Below are 21,710 nucleotides of genomic sequence, written 5' to 3'. Positions count from 1 at the left end.
GAAGCAGTAAGGAATGTCCCTGGTTCAATACAAATTAAAGACAAAAGCTGTGTCTGAAATCATGTACTGTTGTGTAGGTACTACATTTAAATTTAATTTTACTTCACGACCGTTGAAAAAGTACGTTCTATATAGTACGAATGTGTGTAGTATGAATGAATTCAGATGTACTACATCCACCATGTTGTTACTGTCACATGAGCTACCAGCGTCAGTTATGTCCCTTCAACTCTAACAACTTATAAATTCTCTCCCGTGGCCTCATGGGATAGTAAAGTGTCCATCCTATGCGCACTTCAGAATCTCACCGGAAGTAGTAAGTCATCCGATACTTTTCGCCTACTGTTTTTCGAATACTATGAATTCGGACATACTACTCTGTTTGCATACTGTTTTTCACGTACTATATAGTAGAGAAGTATTTGATTTCGGACGGAGCTAAAGTTAAAGTTAAGATGCTTTTGTTAAAACTTTAAGTTCACCCCAAAATGAAAATTCTGTAATAATTTACTCACCCTCATGTTGTTCCAAACTAGCTTTCTTCTGTGGAACACAAAAGAAAAATTTTGGGGTCCAAACAATATTGAACCCTATTGACTTTCTTTCTATACATTTTTCAAAATATCTTATTTTGTGTTGTGCCAAATAATGAAAGTCATACATATCAACAGCATCTGTGGCACAGGGCCATATGGGCATCTGGGCACGTGCCCAGTGGCACTACGAAAAGAGGGGCACCATGTAGGGCCGTATAAATATTCACATATAAATATTCTTGTATAAATATGCAGCGATATGGCAACAGCTTTGCAGCTGAGATAACACATTTTACACAGTCACTGTCATTGATTATTACTCCAATATATTAATGCTTCAGTACAAACATAATATTTTAGCTGTAAAGTTGTCTAAATCTAGGCCAGTTTTCATTTTGAGGATAGTTAAATAAGGATAGGCTACCTTTCTGGTGCATATTTTATGAAAGTTACTGGGTTAACTGGCTTTAAAAGGTCATGAAATAGATTAAATATTAGAACTAACTTTGCACAGTTTAAATGTTTCTATCACACTAGTTTCATATTAACATGATGTTAAGGCTGTACTTTCTTGTGGATTTAAATATTTTTCCTTTGGGATAATGCCGTCATTGTCCACAGCTTATTGTTAAGACATATTAGGGTTTGCTTGTTTTTGATGCACAAGATGAATTAATTTCTCATACCCATAATGTTCCTTAAAGTCAGCATTAAATGAAAATTCACCCTATCTATTCCAATCCAGAAGGGGGCATGCGCGGTAATGCAACGGCATTTGCTTCCGTGTATAAAGCGCAGAAGAAGAACATGAAGAGGCGATCAATTGACGTGTTGACATGTAGGCTGCATCTGAAAACCTAGGCAGCTGACTTGTCGCCTCTCTGTCTGATCAGGCAATGACTTGTAAGGCAGCGTTTGTGCATGAAGGCACCTCACGAAACTGAGGAATTGAAGTTAACATTGGATTCGGACATGCCTTGATGCCTTCCTACCTTGAAATGTGTCCTCCGAAGGCAGCATTTCCCAGTTTTTCGGACAGCCACTGTGTAAATGATTATATTTCAAAACTGAATTGGAGTTGAAAATTCACTTTATGATTCGATTTAGAATTTAATGCAAATCCTGCCTTATGTGCAATTTATGTTTTTGTTTGTTTGTTTGCTTGTTTGTAGTGTTGATTATTATATCTAAAAATAAATAGCAACTGAATTTAATAATTTGGGCTCTGTTGTTAATTGTAACCTTTAATATAGTGAAGTGTCATGTAAGTAAGGGCTCCCTGTATAGTTTACAGCATTAGCTTAAGAAAATATTATTAAATTGAATTGAAGGTGCAGTATGTAAGAATTTTTCAGTAAAATATCCAAAAACCACTAGGCCACTGTTATATATTTTGTTCACCTGAGTACATACAATATCCCAAATGTTTGCAACTATTTGTAAATCGTTAGAAAATTGCAATTTTAACCAAGGCTCCGGGACGTGTTAGGAGTCGCCTGTCAATTGCTTCATACCCGTGTTACCCTCAGTTTCCGGTTTTATTTTGTAGAAACCATGGAAACACCAAAGACGCTTTAATATTTACATGTTTTAATAGACAAGGGAACAACTGTTTTGATATATTTATAGACAGAAAAACTAATTATTGTTATATAGCTCAACACGTTTAGTCTTATTGTTTAAATCTAATTTTCTTGATTTTTTGCGAGTACCATGCTTTACCATGCCTCAGAGAAAAACACTATTTTGTCAAGTAGCTAACATAGCATAATCAGATGCAGCTTTATTTTTAGTAACAGTAATACAGCATTTTCTCTGTCATACAATACGTTTTAAAATTAATTCCATGCCATTTATCAACACAAGCCATCCAGCATTTAATATGATATTCTGAAATCGATGTATCTTACTGCAGTGTGTCTCAAACAAGTGTCTCACAGCAGCCACCGAGCGAACGCACAGAGTAACGTTATAACATAATTTTCAACACTCTCAAATGTATCTAATATGATAAACAGAGCTGCGTCACCTCATACTCATGACCGGAAAAGCGGAAGCGGCACTGGCGACTGTGTCATAATAAAAGTTCCGCTGCTCGTGAGGCGTGTGTTGCGCAATCGCTCCAGCGTCCTCGTTCAGCTCCCATAACACTCGGTCCTGCTCTGCTTCATACTACAATAACGTTAATAATCGCATCCATGAACATGATTTCTTCCCGAGTCCTATCCCGATTATTTCCACCAGTGTGTGATGTGAAGACCACATGTCCCAAGATTCTGCGCTCAAACTTGGCGTCATCAAGCTATGCCTTTGTTTTGAATAGGCCTCTAGCGACCTCTAGCGGACAGAAAATTTTACATATTGCACCTTTAAACACAGAGACACATTTGTTCAAAAAATACAATTTAATAATACAAAAGCAATTTTATTGTTAGTTTTCTCCCCCCTGCTGTACCAAACATGACTTCAAAACCAAGGTACATATATATATTCATTTATGATCTCTAACTTTCCATTTCCATATTAATAAATTATTCAAGTTTGTACTAGCATGAGCCTATGTGGTTATTTCAGCCATTGCAATAGTATTTCACCTGCTTCCTGCTGCTACATTAGAATTCCATTCCATCCATTTCTCTCTGATTGTCTGATGTAGACACACCTAAAGAGGATTCAGTTCCCACTGAAAGTAATTGGCAAATGCTATGCACCAACGAGCCAGATGTAATACACTAATGGCTGTGTGTGTGAGAGTGAGTGTGTCTCTCCTCTGGTGTATGCTAATCCCTAGAAGGAGCCGGACTTGTGATCGGCATGTTAGTTCCGTTAAGTGTGGAAGGCAAGGAAGAAGAGATTCCATTCAGGACCACGGCAGAAGGATATCAGTGTCCCAGCAGAAGTGTAAGCGGCGCTATCTAGGGAGCCGGTAATGAGAACACGCTCTCTGTGGGCTGATTAAAAGGCCTGTCACTCCATTAGCTTAACACTCACATAAATGCACACACATAAACTTAGTAATGGCTGTAATAACATGTTGGGACACATTCCGGGGGAGACCGTCTTTCTGTATCAACGTGACTGATGGTCTTTCCATCTGAGCATGTTCAAGCTGAGCGCCATGTGGCTGCTAAATATTACTATTACAGGATTTGGTTAGCGATTCAGGCAGCAGGAGCGGCTGGTGTGTTCTGCACATCTGTCATACCCAGGGGACTCAGACTTGTAAACTCCATTAAGTGTTTGTGAGGGTAATAACGGATTCCTGTCTGATAAAGCAGAACGGCTGCCTTTCTCATCTTCTGCTTCTCTAACATCAACGCGCTGTTCTGGTCCAGCAATCTTCACAACAAAACAACACCACGGCTGTAGGTAAACTTTAAGCGGCGCTGTCTGCCGCCTGTACTCCCATCATCAAATCCTTATTGGTTCTTACAGGTATTTGGATTATATCCTTTCATATCCCTCCCCCTGTCATATATATGGCTCTGGGCTGTTTATTTTTGTTGGCTTCTCCCTTTGCCCCTCTGAGGAATTCCATTAAGATAATGACACAGAGGCTGTGCATCCACACTCACCTGCAAACATGTTTACACCTGCGGCCGCAGGTTATTGCAAACATTTTAAAATCAAATGATGAGGGTGATTGGCGGCCTGTGGGGGATCGCCGTTATTAAATATCCCATTACACTCAGAGATAGAGTAATAGTGTCGGGATCGCAGGGGTGCATGAACACTCCAATCACTGGCCTCTGAGCTCCGATCTGCTTCAGTTTGAGTAAACAGCACTATTTAAGTGTGAGGGACTGTGTTCAAATGCAATTTTGTTCATTACGAAAAAGGGACGAAAGCAATTTTGTTGCCCTCCGAAACAGGTTGTTGCCCCAGGCATGCCCATAAAAAAATAAAAAATAAATTAAAGCTGCAAGCAGCAATGAAAGGGCCCTCGCACCCGGGGCCACCACCACCCGGTGGCCTTAGGAAAACAGTGAATAGTGGGTGACGTGCATGACGCGTGTGCAAAGTTTCATGAGTTTTTGAGCATGTTTAGGCCCTCAAAAATGCCATTCATTTAAGAATAACTGACTGAGCAATTACAATAGGGTCCTCACACCATTGGTGCTCGGGCCCTAAAAATAACCTTCTGGGAACCAAAAACTAACGTTCTCGAAATGTTATAATAACATTGTTAGACTAACGTTAGATTAACATTTTGGGAATATTAAGAAAACTTTTCTGGCTAACCATACGTTAGATTAAAGTTAGAATAACATTATGAGAACGTTAGATTAACTTTAGAATAACGTTATACAAACCAAAAACTAACGTTCTGGGAACGTTAGATTAATGTTAGAATAATGCTGTACAAACCAAAAACTAACGTTCTGGTAACGTTAGAATAACGTTCTGGGAATGTTAGATTAACATTAGAATAACGTTTTAGGAACGTTAGAGTAATGTTAGAATAACGTTATACAAACCAAAAACTAATGTTTTGGAAATGTTAGATTAACGATAGAATAACGTTCTGGGATCGTTAGATTAACTTTAGAATAACATTATACAAACCAAAAACTAACGTTCTGAGAATGTTAGATTAACGTTAGAATAACGTTATGAGAACTTTAGATTAACTTTAGAATAACGTTATACAAACCAAAAAAATTATGTTTTGGGAACGTTAGATTAACGTTAGAATAATGTTCTGTTAGCCAAAAACTAACATTCTGGGACCATTAAAGCTGCAGTCTGTAACTTTTTTTGGTTAAAAATGATCCAAAATCAATTTTAGAACATGTACATAACCAGCCAGTGTTCAAAACTATCTCCTTACCTTAGCCCGATTCACAACAGTAAGCTTGTAATAATGTTTTAAAATGAAATCGGTACTGGTGGGTTTCCGTAGGAAATTCGAGCATGCAGCCGTTCGTCTTTGCGCCATTACATCACATCTGTAAACAGAAAGGAAGGAGTCCCAGCTAGTAGGCTATGCATATAGGATGCTGTTGGTAGCGGATCATTTATAGCCTTTTCTCACAGCAGCTGCAATAATTAAACTTATCATTTTGATGGCGGATTGTAATCCAGAAAGGTCCAAATGACAATCATCAGTGACAACTGGAGATTCACCCGTAGACAAAAGCAAAAGACTTCAGACTGCAGAGTGGCTACAGAAATTGGAATCTACAGGTAACGCTAATACACACTAAATACATGAGCTAAGCGATCGTTATATTTAATCACCATTGGCAGCTGTTTTTTATTGTAGGCTAATGCTAAAGCAAAACTTACGGACAGCAAATTGCATATAGATGTCTTCAGGCCAGGACTCTTATCACACATGTGAAGTTTGGGGCAGATCGGACACTGTATGCCTGAGTTACAACAGCTTCCTCTTTCATGGCAAAACATCAGACTTTGTCAGGTAAATTTTCACCACTTCTGACGCATGTGCAAAGTTTCATGAGTTTTCGAGCATGTTTAGGCCCTCAAAAATGTGATTCATTTCAGAGAAGAAGAATAATTGGCCAAGCAATTACAATAGGACACCATCGGTGCTCGGGCCCTAAACATACTGTATGCATCCTGGTCAGACATGATGTATGTTGTCTGGCATTTATTTTAATGATGATAACTCCATGTCTGCAAAAAAAAAAAAAAAAATGGGTTCATAAACTATTATAATATTGATTTGTAATTTATGTGAATAATACACAATATAAAAATGTTGATAAACGAAATATACATATTCTTTCCCTATACAGCCATGTTGTGTTTACTAATAATATTGCTCTGTGGACATGCAAAAAAGTATGAATGGTGTTTATGGATCATATGAAATTCATTAACCCTTAAACGCATACCTTGGGTCCTTGGTGATTCACTTCCATCATTCACTACCCTCCTCCTCATTCATTTTTTAAAGTTAGGCATCAGTCTTCTTAGTATTCCTCAATCAATTCATTATAAACAATATAACAAGTAAAAAAAAAGAATAAAATGATAAAAGAATGCCTGTTTTCCCATTCATTTTTTGTAAATGACCCGACGACCCGAGGTGTGTAACAGTGTAAGTATATTTTTTCTTCACAACAATAACTGAATTGTGATGACTGAATAAGTGCAGCATTTATTCCAAAAGGTGGCAATGTCTCATCCACAATGATGAAGTGACGTTTCACTCATAGTTACTGCAGGCAGAAAACAAAAGAATAGGAAGTATCATCAATAAAACTTGAAATGGCTCACTGATTTACTGCAGAGCAAGTACTGAACGCAACCAAATATTAGTGTCACTGTCACTTGATGGTGGATCTGGTGAAGAAGCTGTCAGTGATCAATATTAATTTTGAAGATCTTGAAAATGATAGTTTTGAGAATATAAATTTGAGATCACAAATATGAGCCAGATGCAAATGTACTGGCAAATGAGCTCTGATGAGGACAGTGATGATGGTATAATGCATCTGCTCATACTAAACCTTTCCAAGCTCCAAAAGGTAACAAAATATGCTTTATTTTATTCTTCTGTAACTGTTACTCAAATATCATATGAGTTTTATATTATCGCGACAGGTAGCGATCCATCCGTGTTAGATATAGATCTGGGTCACTTAAGACCCGAATATGTAATAATGATTGGCAAAACATTCATGCATTAAGGGTTAATTAATTAGACATGCATAAACCCTTTATGTAGAAAGTAGTATCTATCTATCTATCTATCCATCTTTCAACTCTATTCACTGGACACACTTGTCTGATGGCTGAGGGGTCTTGACTCAGAATCTTTGGGCAGAGAGAAAATTAGACACAAATGATTCAGATAAGAGGGCCCGTGCTACATCTTTCCTCCCACGCTTTCTCACGGCCACACTCGGTTGAGCAGCGACATAGAGCTGCAAGGCCACAGAGATACACAGCAGGGAGCCCTAATTACTGCCTTAGCTAAAAAAAGATCTCTCAAAGACGGAGGGGTGGTGGCAACTATGAGCATGCTGTTATGGAGTGGACTCTGAGAGTAAGTGGATACTTACTGTTCCCTCATTCTTGCAAAAGTTTTTCCATGCTCTCATCCAGATGCCCTACAAAAATGTGGCTATTCAGTGAGGGCAATACACAGAATAGATAATGACATGGATGTCACAGAGTTAATGGACATTCTTTTGTATTAGTCTGTGATCCTTTAGAAAGTTTTACCATGTTTGTTGTTCAAGCCGCACACCGTAAAAGCCATTTCAGTTTTTTTGTTTTATACTAAATAGCAACAAACTATCAGGGCATTTGATCTAACATTTACTGATCCAGTCACAATGGAGATTAATTTGTGAAATATGCCTGTACTAAAATAATGTACACTGTGCATTTACTTACAGTTTTTCTCAATCGCTTTGGCACATTTTTCGAAACAGTCTTAACGTTCTCTAAACTGTAAGTGCAATTGTCACAACTGCTGGAACATCAGAACTCTATTGCATGTCTGCAAATTATAGTTACTTACCCAAAACGTTCACATTTTTTTTTTTTTTTTTTTTTTTTTTTACAATCGCTAGGACACATTTCTCAATACTTAGGTCACTTTTTCAAAACTCTTCACACAGTTCATCCTAACCAACTTTCAGCTTGACACAGCAGTTAATTTCACATTCAAAATGCAGTAAAACTAACAAAACACTTAATACATTTCTCAAATCAACTCATTCTTCCATAACACTATCAAAGGTTGTCAGCAAACAAACACACTTTGTCACCCATAAAACAATGACCTAAAAAACACTAACAACAGGTAGCATTTTACAATGTTTTTTTCTGTAAAAACTGCCAAAACAGCCCTGACCCGTCAAGGCATAGACTCCTCTAGACCCCTGAAGGTGTGCTATGGCACTAAGATGTTAGCAGCAGATCCTTTAAGTCCTTTAAGTTACGAGGTAGGGCCTCCATGTATAGGATCTGTTTTTTCAGCACATCCCATAGATGCTCCATTGGATTGAGATCTGGAGAATTTGGAGGCCATGTCAACACCTCAAACTCGTTGTTGTGCTCCTCAAACCATTTCTGCTTTGTGGCAGGGCGCATTATCCTGCTGAAAAAGGCCACAGCCACCAGGGAAATACCGTTTCCATTAAAGGATGTACATGGTCTACAACAATGCTTACGTAGGTCGTACGTGTCAAAGTAACATCCACATGGATGGCAGGACCCAAGGTTTCCCAGCAGAACATTGCCCAAAGCATTGCACTGCCTCCGCCGGCTTGTCTTCTTCCCGTAGTGCATCCTGGTGCCATGTGTTCCCCAGGTAAGCGACGCACACGCACCTGGCCATCCACGTGATGTAAAAGAAAACGTGATTCATCAGACCAGGCCACCTTCTTCCATTGCTTCGTGGTCCAGTTCTGATGCTCACGTGTCCACTGTCAGCGGTGGACAGAGGTCAGCATGGGCACCCTGACTGGTCTGCGGCTATGCAGCCCCATACGCAACAAACTGCGATGCACTGCATATTCTGACACCTTTCTATCAGAACCAACATTAACTTCTTGAGCAATTTGAGCTACAGTAGCTCGTCTGTTGGATCGGACCACACAGGCCAGCCTTCACTCCCCACGTGCATCAATGAGCCTTGGCTGCTCATGACCCTGTCGCCGGTTCACCACTGTTCCTTCCTTGGACAACTTTTGATAGATATTGACCACTGCAGACCGGGAACACCCCATAAGAGCTGCAGTTTTGGAGATGCTCTGACCCAGTCGTCTAGCCATCACAATTTGGCCCTTATCAAACTTGCTCAAATCCTTACGCTTGCCCATTTTTCCTGCTTCTAACATATCAACTTTGAGGACAAAATGTTTACTTGCTGCCTAATATATATCCCATCCACCAGTGTTGCCAATTTAGTGATTTTGTCACTAGATTTAGAGACTTCCTCACCCCTTTTGAGACTTTTTTCATAAGTTTAGGGACAAATCTAGCAACTTCTTGGACAAACCTTATCTAGATTCTTATTTTGCCCACTGATCTATATTCATATTTATATAGATCAATGAATTTGCCATTATGATGTCATCTAGTGACATTTAGCTACCAGTTTTAGCTATTTTCATTTGAAAGCAGTTGGCAACACTGCCACCCACTAACAGGTGTCGTGATGCAGAGATAATCGGTTTTATTCACTTCACCTGTCAGTGGTCATAATGTTATACCTGACCAGTGTATGTTACTGGAATGAATCAGACATGATGCAGTATGCTTCAATATATTTTATGTATTTTTTGGCACTGAGTAATTCCAAAATACAAGAACTTGTATACACACCATCCACCGATACAGATATAATAGGAATGCTAATCTACTCTGCATTTGGCCACGTTCTCATCCCGTCATCTAGGGCAGTACATCTAGGAAAGAATAATCCATCCCTGATAATCTTCTGCTGACGTGCCCAGGCATTCAGCCTTCATTGCGTCCAGGGGGGACATCATGTGGATGGTGGTCATAAACCTTCCACCTGCAAACCACTCGGTGACTGCACAGGAGTGGTGAAATGCCGCATTGTCCCATACCATTATAAATGTTGGCTGATTTCTTCTCACTGCATCCCTTTCCTCACCTCACCCTTCCATACACATCATGCAGGAACGCAAGGAGACGCTCAGTGTTGTATGGCCCAATTAGAGGTTTGTGTAACGGCAGTCCATCAGTGGATATTGCTGCGCACATTGTGATGTTGGCAACCCTCTAGCCTGGCCCATCCACTGTGGCCAATCACATTCCTTCCTCGTCTCCGTGTTTTGACCAACTTGAAACCAGCCTCATCCGCAAAGATGAATATGTGGGGTGTTTGCCTGCCTTTGATCTCCATGACTCTCTAAAATATATCCACAAGGCAACAAAAGAGTTAGGCTATTAGTATACATTATACCTAAAATTTTGTTTGTGTGTGTTTGGTTTTGTTCAAAAACAGTATTGTATTTTATTGTCATCTTACCTGGACATATTGGTTACTGAGTTGCTTGACATGTTCAGAGTTCCTCTCAAAAGGCACAGTGTACAACTGCTTCATCCTGACCTGATGTTTTTTTCAGGACTCTAGAAATAGTTATGCTTACACTGTGAATATTTGCAAAAGTAACGTTGTCTGCCAACGTCTCAGTGAGTTTTATGCTATTGTTTCTGATGACCATGTCAACAATGGCAGTTTCCTGCACATCATTAAACATCCTTCTTCTCCCACCTGAGGTAACCATTGAGTCATAAGCAGAAATGCAAAAGCAATTACACACAAGTGGGTTTGGAGGCTTTGCTCTATTTACTTCTGTAATGTGCAGCACATTCAGATGCCCGTGCAGAATACAACTTACCTGTTGGTTTGCCGGAAAATTCTCAACCAGCCTCTCTCATTGAGAGACCATGATTTATTACATGATCAATTACAGTAGCTCTGATCTCATCAGAGACTACAGCTCTTGATCTTCTTATTCTTCTTCCACCAGGCATACGTATTTCTCTCCCCTCCTAGCCACTCTTCTTCCTCTTTCAGCCACTTCTCTCTCTCTGGCTGGGTCCATGTTTACATCACAATACAAAATTATTTTTTATTGTGATGAATAATTTTTAGATTCGAAATATATTTCATTACAAAATTACTGTAGAAATGTACACTGTAAAAAAAAATATATTTTCATGATTTGTTATCAGCATTTTTTCTTTTGTCAAAACAACTGAATGAATGTTGTTCAGTTTCTGTTGATTAAACCAATCGCCTTCATTGTATTACAGTTTTTCTTAATTGCTTTGGTGCAATTTTCACAAGCAATTGGTACATTTTCAAAACTCTTAGTACTAATATCACAACATATCATCAAAAGTGCACTTTTTTCAAACATTTCAGCATGTTTTCAATTGTGTTAGTGCAATACACAAAATCACAAAGTATCCGTTTCACTACACAAAATAAGTGTTTCATCTATATAAATGTTTCATTCACAGTAACTGCCTTTCATAATGCTGTTACTATCAAACTTTTGATTTGCATCTCTTTTCGTTCAGTTTAATACATTTGTCTATTATTTAATCCAACTGAACTTAATGGTTAATCAATGAATAATTCGGTACAGCTATAGATTTCTATAGATATTGATTCTATAGGCATAGTTTCTATAGAAATTATTTGCAATTTCTGATATGGATAACCAAATGTAATGAATTCCTTTTACATTATAAGCAATTTATCTTAGATGATAACCACAGTTTTCAAAGTGTGTGTGTGTGGTCCTGGTAAACCCTGCGTTGTCCCAACAAGGATGGTAATACCAGTAATTTTAGACCTTGTGTGGACATTTTTTTTGCTCCCCATGAGGAAAAAGCTTATAAATCATACAAAATTATATTTTTATAAAATGTAAAAATGCAGAAAGTTTTCTGTGATGGGTAGGTTTAGGGGTATAGGGGATAGAATATAGCGTTTATACTATATAAAAATCATTATGTCTATCGAAAGTCCCAATAAAACATGGAAAACCAACAGGACAGAGAACAAGGGAAAAGAAACAGTCAATGACTGTATAACATCAGACTAATCAGAGACGTGTCAGAAGAGGGGAGACGGATGGCATCATTTTACATTATAGTATGCCATACGATACTGTAAACCGAGGTATTACCATGGTAGAAACTGCCACAATATAACTCACTCTTATAAAGGTCAACTACAGAGTATAGATTCAGTCATATGGTACAGTGAGATCATTTACTGTATTGGCAGCAAACTCTGTTCTACACAAAACCTCATGACTGTGTCATGCTATACACCTTTTGATAACGCACTGAATAGATTTTATGCCAATTATGTAATTTAGGTAATGTAAGTGTATTTTCTAAAGTGGCATCTGTAGCCTGTGTAACTGTAATTATTTCAGCAAAAAAGGGTGATTGATTTGAAACATGTATCTTGCATTGTTTGCTATTTAATTAACTGATTGTTAAAAGTACTCAACTGAAAGAAGATCATACTGTTGTGTTTCAGTCATTAAAACAAATGTTCTCATTACATATCACAATGATCTTGTGTTTTGAAACAGTGATTATGTATAATGAAAATGTGTACAACTAGAATGAAAGCATGAGATCAGGTTTTGAAAGAATGACTAGCTGTGTTACAAGTTTGATCAGTTTGGAGTTTTGTGAGTTTTGAAAATGTACACCTTACTTGTAAAAATACCAAAGTGAATAAAAAAAACTGTAACTCAAACTTTTAATTTTAATGAACTCAAAATTTTAAGGCAACCAGGTAACTTACTTTTTTTAAGTTAAACCAACAATTCTTTTTTACAGTGTAGTAAATTGCTGTCTTGTTCTATATTATGTTATTGTTTTGAACTGAAGTTTAACCGTTTTGAAAACAGTATGTAAGCATGTGCAAATTGGTCTGTAGGTACACAGAGTTTTGGCAGTTGTGTCGAAGTGAGAAAAGAATTAATGTAATTTGAGTAGTCATTGAATGCATGTTGTGCCAAAGCAATGATAAATGATCCACAGTTTAGGCCACATAGATTTCTGTTGTGCTCTCTGTGTGAAGAGTTTTGAAAAAGTGACCCAAGTATTGAAAAATGTGTCCAGGCGATTGTAAAAAACTGTAATTCATGCTTCAAAACCTAGATAATGTCAGTAAACTGGCCAATGCCACCAAAATAAAAGTGTTTTTGTCATTCGTGTGAGCCACACTGGTCAAAATATTTGGTTCTTTCACCATGGAAATGTTTGTTATATACATATTTTATATGTTCTCTACTTTTTAGTTGACACTCTCTGTTTTCTACACTATACAAGAATGTCAGCTGAATGCTCTTGTGTATCACACTGAGCTTTAGATACATATTTCAAGCAGTCTGCAAACAGTGCACAAAAAGAAAATGTGAAGAATGTTTAGAAGTTGTGAAGAGTTTGACAGTTTCACTGAGAATCAACTCATCAGTTTTGATCAACAAGCCATGTGCATTTAGTTATTGTGCAAATTGTAGACAGTTGTACTTACTCCTTTGCACACGTGCCAATTTGCTTAAATCAATAAGAAATTCAAATCTGATGTAAACAAGAAACTAAATGTTCAGAGATCTGAACTTACAGTTTTAAGAAAAAAAAATGTCATTCGAGAATTAAAGTAAAGCTTATTTTCAAGTTATAAAACACCTTAGTAAACAGAAAATGTTACTTCAAATATCTTCCTATCAAAAGTATTTATAGTACCAGGTCACTATTTCCCCTCTATAGCTGCATTTATTTTTACAGTACATGACTTAGGCTATTGTATCAAAACAACCTTTACGCATGTTCCTCCATGGATAATAATAAAAACAAATGTTTTCAATTGAATATTAATCTTGAAATAGGCTTTTACAATAAATAAATAAATACAGACTATTTTCCTTAAATGAATTTAATCCAAATAATCACAACAGTGCAAATTTCTTTGCAATGACCACTCATGGTTTTCTCTTGTTATTGTTACACAGGTTGTTTTTAAACTCTTTTCTTGTACCTGACTGTCAGTGAGAGGTTGGTGACTCATTATATGTACAAAGAGTAGCTTTTTTTTAGTGCTCTGGACCTTCCATTAAGAAATCATTTAAATGCCAGCATAGTACATCAAAGTGCAAAAAAGATGAGTCATGGCCACCATTTCATGACAAGCTGACAGTATAATGATAACATCTGTAAGGCACTTCTTTAATGTTGCTGGGGGCAGTGACAAGGAAGGATATTAAGACTCTGTAGAGGGTGTTCAATAAGAACTTAGATGGACGGTTGTAAATTAGGTTCAATTTCAGGAGTGAAAGTAGCCTACTGCCAGCAGGTGACATATAGATGATAGTGAGTTTTGGTGGTTTGGATGGAACACTGTTACAAACTATCATTTCACATAGAATTCACAATTCTCTGTTAAAGATAACGGATTTAAGCATGCTCTTTACAATTTACATGCTTTTCCTTTATATAGTACTTTTTCTTGTCTCAGTTTAATATACACAGCCTGACAGCAACATTAAAACATAAGTTTGAGGTTGGGCTATCTGTTTGTCCAAACAATGGAAGTTTGGGAAATGTATTTAAAAATCATTATTTTTTGCAATTTAGCAGCACTGAAGTTCAGCATATCAAACTAAAGAACTATTTTAATTATTAATTTATATATATATTACATTATTAATAATAATTGATTATCTAATAACAAAAGAATTACCCCATATTAAAGAACATATTACATTACAGCAAGAATATTATTGGTAAGAAAGCATCAGTTACTTTCCAGTGTCTCTTCAACTATGTTTTGCAATGGATTCAACAGGCGACTTAAAACTATTTGAACATTGAACTAAAATCATTTATGAATGAATAGCTTAAATTAATTTCATGAAATATGGTAATTCTTAGTCCCTTGGTAAGTATAGTTTCCTGCTTGAACACAACTTTGAATAACAAACATTAAATGAGCATTTAACTTAAATCATGCAATGAATGACATTCTTTTGTGTTCTGCTACTCTGCACTTTACTCGGCCACATCGGCAGTGTGTATGCTGATAAATATTGCAAAGGGTTTTGTGGGTTATTGCGCACTGCGCTGAGCCAGGAGGACATTGCAGAAGGCTTTGGATAATTTACTGTGCCATAAAGGCAGCATGAGTGATTTTCTCTAGTATTTATTACCCCCACCCAATGAATTGCCAAACCATTTCATTCAGTTTATAGCTTTATGCTAATGTGCGGAGATCAAATTAAGTTGAGTTTGTTTATTTATTTGATTTTAAGTTGGTTCACTTTGTGATTTATTTGACATTTATACAAATGGTGTGTGATGGATAGCTATATAGCATCTGACACTTGCCAATTAAATACTAGGATTACTTCAATAACTATCAAAAAGGCTAGAAGCAGTTCTACAAGTTTGCATGTCTTACGTTATGTATTTTACATCAACAAAATTTTATTATTAAAGGCAGCATGAAATCAAAATAGACTCTGATTAATTTTTTATACTACGTTTTGGTCTTGTGAACAATTAATACACCTTATTCTTTCAGCAAACAATTATTTTATTGAATATCGTGTGTGTGTGTGTGTGTGTGTGTGTGTGTGTGTGTGTGTGGTAAACCCTACGTTATGGGAACAAAATGTCCCCACAAAGATGGCAATATCCGAAATCCTGTCCACGTGGGGACATTTTTTGGTCCCCATGAGGAAAACTGCTTATAAATCAAACAGAATGATGATTCTTGAAAATATAAAAATGCAGAAAGTTTTCTGTGATGGGTAGGATTAGGGGATATAATAAACAGTTTGTTCAGTATAAAAATCATTATGTCTATGGAAAGTCCCCATAAAACATGAAAACCCAACATTTGGCTGATTCAGACCATTTCTGGCCATAGACCCTTTACATTTTAGAATGCAATGACAGTTAGTGTGCGTCTATATTAGTGTGTAAAGTTCATGTAGTCAGCAAAGCACTTTGTCTAAGCAGCACTGTTGGACATAAGTGCAGAAAATATAATAAAGTTAATAAAATAACTGAAGTGAACAGACAGAAGTCTGTTGGTTTGAAAAATGAAATTAATAGCCTTTTTTTGGCCAATAAATATGTTAATAGATTTGTTCTAAAATGATGAATTGCTATACTTATAAAAGAGCCTGACCGCCCCCTAGTGGGCATTTATGTTATTCAGTACCTAAACTCTGTTCAAAATGAATTAGTTTTTTTCAATTGCTAACATACTTTTGTCCAATCTGTAGTCACACCTTCAAAACTCTAAACACAATAAACACAACATCCGTCTGTTGTGACCATACCATAATCACAATTCATGTCGTTTTCACACAAAATGCAGTCAATTAACACATTTCTAAAAGGTTTAATTTTCTTTTCATACAAGCTTACCCCATACCAAAATCATGGATCTTTCTCATCTTATTTGCAAATGCTTAAACACAGCATGTCAGAAATGAAGACCTAATGTTCCAATCTTTAAATATAGTATAAAACCTCTACTTTTGCAACAACAGATCACTGAAATATTGAGAAATAGCGAATTCCAATCTCAGTTGGAGGCATAGTCAGGTGTTGAAGTTCTTTTCATTACATGGACATACAGTAAAATAGGACTTGAATTGGTTTGGATGCTGAACAGCACAGAGGAGCAGAGAGAGAAAAAATATAAGGGAGAGGAATAAATGAAGGAGGAGAGAAGTAGTTGGATCAGGACAAGAGAGCAGAAGAGGTATGGGAGAGGAGTAAGATTGTGTGCTGGATTGTGCATCTATGTTTTTCCCCCTTAGACATGTATGAAAGCTTATTTCTGCCATGCATAGAAAATAAAAAAGGTAGGCTAATTGTGACTTTTTTTTTCTCTCAATTCCTAGTTTATATCTCACAATTCTGAGAAAAAAAGTCAGAATTGTGAGATGTAAACTCACAATTGCAAGAAAAAAAATAGAATTAGATTAGATAAAAAGTCACAATTACCCTTATTCTGTGGTGGAAAAAAGCTTCCATAGTAAACAAAGGCCATATATGTTGGATTTGTTGTTGATCAATGGCAGCGATTTTTATGTTTTCATTTCAGCAAAAGCTTCATGTAAAGCTTTTACTAAAACAATTCCACTACCACTGTTCCATATACGCAGAATATGTGGTCTGCGTAGGGCACTTACTACCAAAGGTACACCATCCCACTCTCTATGGGGGCACCATCAACACCACACCCACCCCCAGAAAGAGATTTCAACCAAGGGGGCAACCGAAGTTTTGCATAGGGGACTCATTTGACCAGTAGCTGCCCTGAGCAATTCTGTTACTTTCTTCTTCTTCTTTTTTCTACTGTACATTCTATAAAGTAATGACTCGTTCACTTTTAGATAGTATGTTGCCAAGAATGCACACATTCAACACTCAACCAAAAATGTAGAATGGCTTACATGTAAGAATTCTACTTTTACTGCAGTAAAAAGAAACTGAATTATAAAAACAATGGATTTCATATTTTTTTGCAACTAGAACTGAAACACGACAAGTAATGCAGTTTTCGTAATGCCATCAACTGTTAGTATTTTGACAGTAATTGCGCTTTGACTATATCTTCATGTTAGATAGAAAACTAGTGTTTTGACAGAACGACTCGATTTTGAGTCAGGTTTGCTGTGTTTTGATAAAGTTAATATATGTAGAAAAATGTTTTTAGCATTTTGAAATGTAGAGTTTGTATTTATTTAACAAAATATGGATTTGGGCAGAAAATTAACTATTTGGCTAATTGTGTGATGTAGGTGTGTTGCTATGTTAAGAGTTTAGAAAAAGTACTTTATGTATTAGTAAACGCTTGTTATAGCAATTGTAAAAAGCTGTAAGAATAAATATTTCTGTTCTATTTCTATTAAGGAAATATTTCTATAACACAATATACCAGAATTGTCCAATCTGTCGAACACTTAAATTTAATTATCTTGATGATTTACACAATGGCTGATGCTTTTTTTTATGTTTTTCTAAAAATGTAGTATTATCAAACAAGAAGAAATGTTTTAAAGTTAACACCACAAAACATCACAGATTTCATAAAATCTAGTCCATTGCTAATACCCATTGATGTGTTATTTTCACAACAAACATTATCACTTCCTGAAGATGTTATCAATGAACTGGCTTTTGTTACAAAAGAGATTTGAAATGAATATAGGATAGGATATAAAATAGGACATGTTGCACTTTCTATCCTATTTTATATCCTATGTAGGAGTTTTATAGTTTTATTTGAACATTTTTATTAGAAAAATGAAATATGAAGAAACATCTGGAAAATTTCTGTAATAAATTGCCACTGCAAAAATATTTTATGCAAAATATTACAAAAAGAAATATAATGGAGGCATGGAAACTGGAAAAGTGGAAATATGAAGAAATATCTTGAATACTAAATAAACTGCCACAATAAAAAGAGTTAATATTTTATGCAATAAATTTCAAAATATATAATGGTGGCATGGAAATTGGAAAATGAAAATATGAAGAAATATCTGGAATATTTCTAAATAAATTGCCATACCAAAATATGTTATGCAATAAATGACAAAATATATAATGGTGGCATGGAAATTGGAAAATGAAAATATGAAGAAATATCTGGAGTATTTCTAAATAAATTGCCACTCCAAAAAGAGTTCATATTTTATGCAATAAATTACAAATCCGTAATGGCCCTGAAATAACACAAAAGAAAGATGATAACAGCAGGATACTGCCTGATGTGTAACTAAAGTAAAAAAAAAATATATATATATATATATATATATATATATATATCTTACAAAGTAGGCTTAAATCAGAAATAAAACTTATTTTTAAAATTACAAAACAAGTCTAACAACATTTCAGACAACATCAACAAAATTCTTTCACACATTTAACCACCACTTATTATAATGAATGAGCAGAATAATTCTGTAGCTGTGATTTTCATTGTTCCTCAAGCATGTGTGTTTATCTCACCTCTCCCTGTTGGATTTCTCACAGGGTAGAGTGTTGCAACAGACTATCCGTCTGCTGAATCGGCAGAATAGTAATGTAATGCAAAAGGTGCGAGAGTCTCTGAGCTGCTCAGCACAAGACTTCTGTTTTGATTAAACTGACGGACTGCACACTATACAAAATATGCCGAGATAAACAGAATCAACAAATCTTAAAAAATGCACAGTGTTCAGACTGGACATATGGCACAAATAAAAATGTTTTAAAATACATTCTCTTTCCAAGCACCTCCAGTATTTACTCAGGCTCAGTCTGTGTGAGTATCTGAGGTATTTTTGAGACTATCAGCCACAAATTCTTCTAAAGCACCTGAGGCAAAGTTAACTAAGAGAAGACTCATCAACTTGCCTCTCTATTTGCTGTGGACAGGAGGATCTGATATGCAGCAGGAGGAGAAAGAGATTGCTTGTAAAAACTGCCAGAGTTAATGATGGCTACTTACAGCAGGGTGTCCATTTGTGATTAGACACTATTCATCACACCGACAAGGGGAACACATTTGGTGTGATGTTGATAAATCAAATCAGCTCCTAATGATATTGCTCGAAGCGCCTTCCTCTTCATTTATAGCTGTGCTTATCAACTTTAATCTCACAGAAACCTCTCTCCATCCTATAAATGACATTAATTTTAATCATACATGTTGCATACGAGTGTCACGCTCTGGTCAGTGATTAGGAAGTATAATTCACATAAATGTTGATATGTACTTAGCCTGTTTAAAGGGTTAGTTCACCCAAAAATGAAAATAATGTCATTTATTACTCACCCTCATGCCGTTCCACACCCGTAAGACCTTTGTTAATCTTCGGAACACAAATTAATATATAATAATAGCCAGCAATGACATTTCCTCTATCAAGATCCATTAATGTACTAAAAACATATTTAAATCAGTTCATGTGAGTACAGTGGTTCAATATTAATATTATAAAGCGACGAGAATATTTTTGGCGCGCCAAAAAAAATTTAAAAAAATAACGATTTATATAGTGATGGCCGATTTCAAAACACTGCTTCATGAAGCTTCGGAGCGTTATGAATCAGCGTATCGAATCATGATTCGGATCGCGTGTCAAAGGCCCTGTCCCAAATGGCACCCTAAACACTCACGGCCTTCCTACGAGTCCGCACTTTCGTGACGTAACGTCGCTTTGACTGTCAGGAAGAAGTCTGCCACGGAGCTCACACCAGTGCAGGCTCAGCAAAAGTGCGCATCGAGGGCGCATATCGGCCGCAAAGGGGGCACTCGCGAGCACCCTTCTGAAGCCTAAAATTGACAAATGGGACACCCTACGGTCTGGTGGACTTAACGGACAAGCGCACGTGGCAGCCATTGTAAGTCCACAAGACCGAAAGTGCATAGAAGTGTGACATTTGGGACAGGGCCAAACCGCTGAAATCACGTGACTTTGGCACTCCGAACCGCTGATTCGACACGCTGATTCATAATGCTGAAGTAGTGTTTTTAAATCACTATATAAGTCGTTATTTTTTTTTTTATTTTTTTTTTTGGTGCACCAAAAATATTCTCGTCGCTTTATAATATTAATATTGAGCCACTGTACTCACATGAACTGATTTAAATATGTTTTTAGTACCTAAATGGATCTTGACAGAGGAAATGTCATTGCTCCCTATGCAGGCCTCACTGAGCCATCGGATTTCAACAAAAATATCTTAATTTGCGTTCCGAAGATTAACGAAGGTCTTACGGGTGTGGAGCGGCATGAGGGTAAGTAATAAATGACAGAATTTTCATTTTTGGGTGAACTAACCCTTTAAATGATCTCTGTCCTTATATAAAGCAAGCATCTAGGGCAGGGTGGGGGAAAACACCCCCTTAAGGACTGTGTCGTTTTTTCTGTAAAACAAAAGTTAAATGTGTCCAAAATAGCTATCATAATTTTAGTGACAATGACATAAATTATAAACCAAGTATGAAAAATATCCAGAGTTTTCATGTTATTAGATTTTTAACAAACATTCAATTTGTACAAGGGGGCATTTTGCCCCAGGTGGGGTAAAATGCCCCCAGACAAAGCAAGTTGCTTTATACATTTACAGCAAAATCAGAGTACAGGCAGTTTTAGCTTAAAATAAAAAAGAATATAATCAATAATTATAATATCTTATTTGAAAATTATTGTTAGCTGATGCTAACTGGCTAGCTAACTAGCTACCTGATGCTAACTTGAAGTAATTTTTAAATATAAAGTTCAAACATTTTTATTCAATCACCTAGTTAGATTATATTTGATTGAAAAACAAAGGATTTGATGTTCAGAACAGGGTAACTACAGTAATTCTGACAGTGGGAAGCGGGCGTTTTACCCCACAGACTATGTTTGAAAAAAAAATTTTTGTCATTCTGAAAATATAATTATATTTTCCTTAAATAACATGAACTCCCTACAGGCCTTACTATTCTCATATCATATATAACTGTGATGTTCTACAAAACAACAAGCTTTAAAACTTACCTTTTTTTTTCTTACTGCTGAAAATTAGAGGCTAATTTAGGCTAATTTACAGTGAAATCCGTTTTCTTTCAGGTACATCACCAGTGTAAGCTTCACTGTAAATACTTCTACATCACTCTGG

The sequence above is a fragment of the Ctenopharyngodon idella genome, chromosome 9 (assembly GCF_019924925.1).
Source record: "Ctenopharyngodon idella isolate HZGC_01 chromosome 9, HZGC01, whole genome shotgun sequence".
Lineage (NCBI taxonomy): Eukaryota > Metazoa > Chordata > Actinopteri > Cypriniformes > Xenocyprididae > Ctenopharyngodon > Ctenopharyngodon idella.
This window is presented reverse-complemented; position numbering follows the sequence as displayed.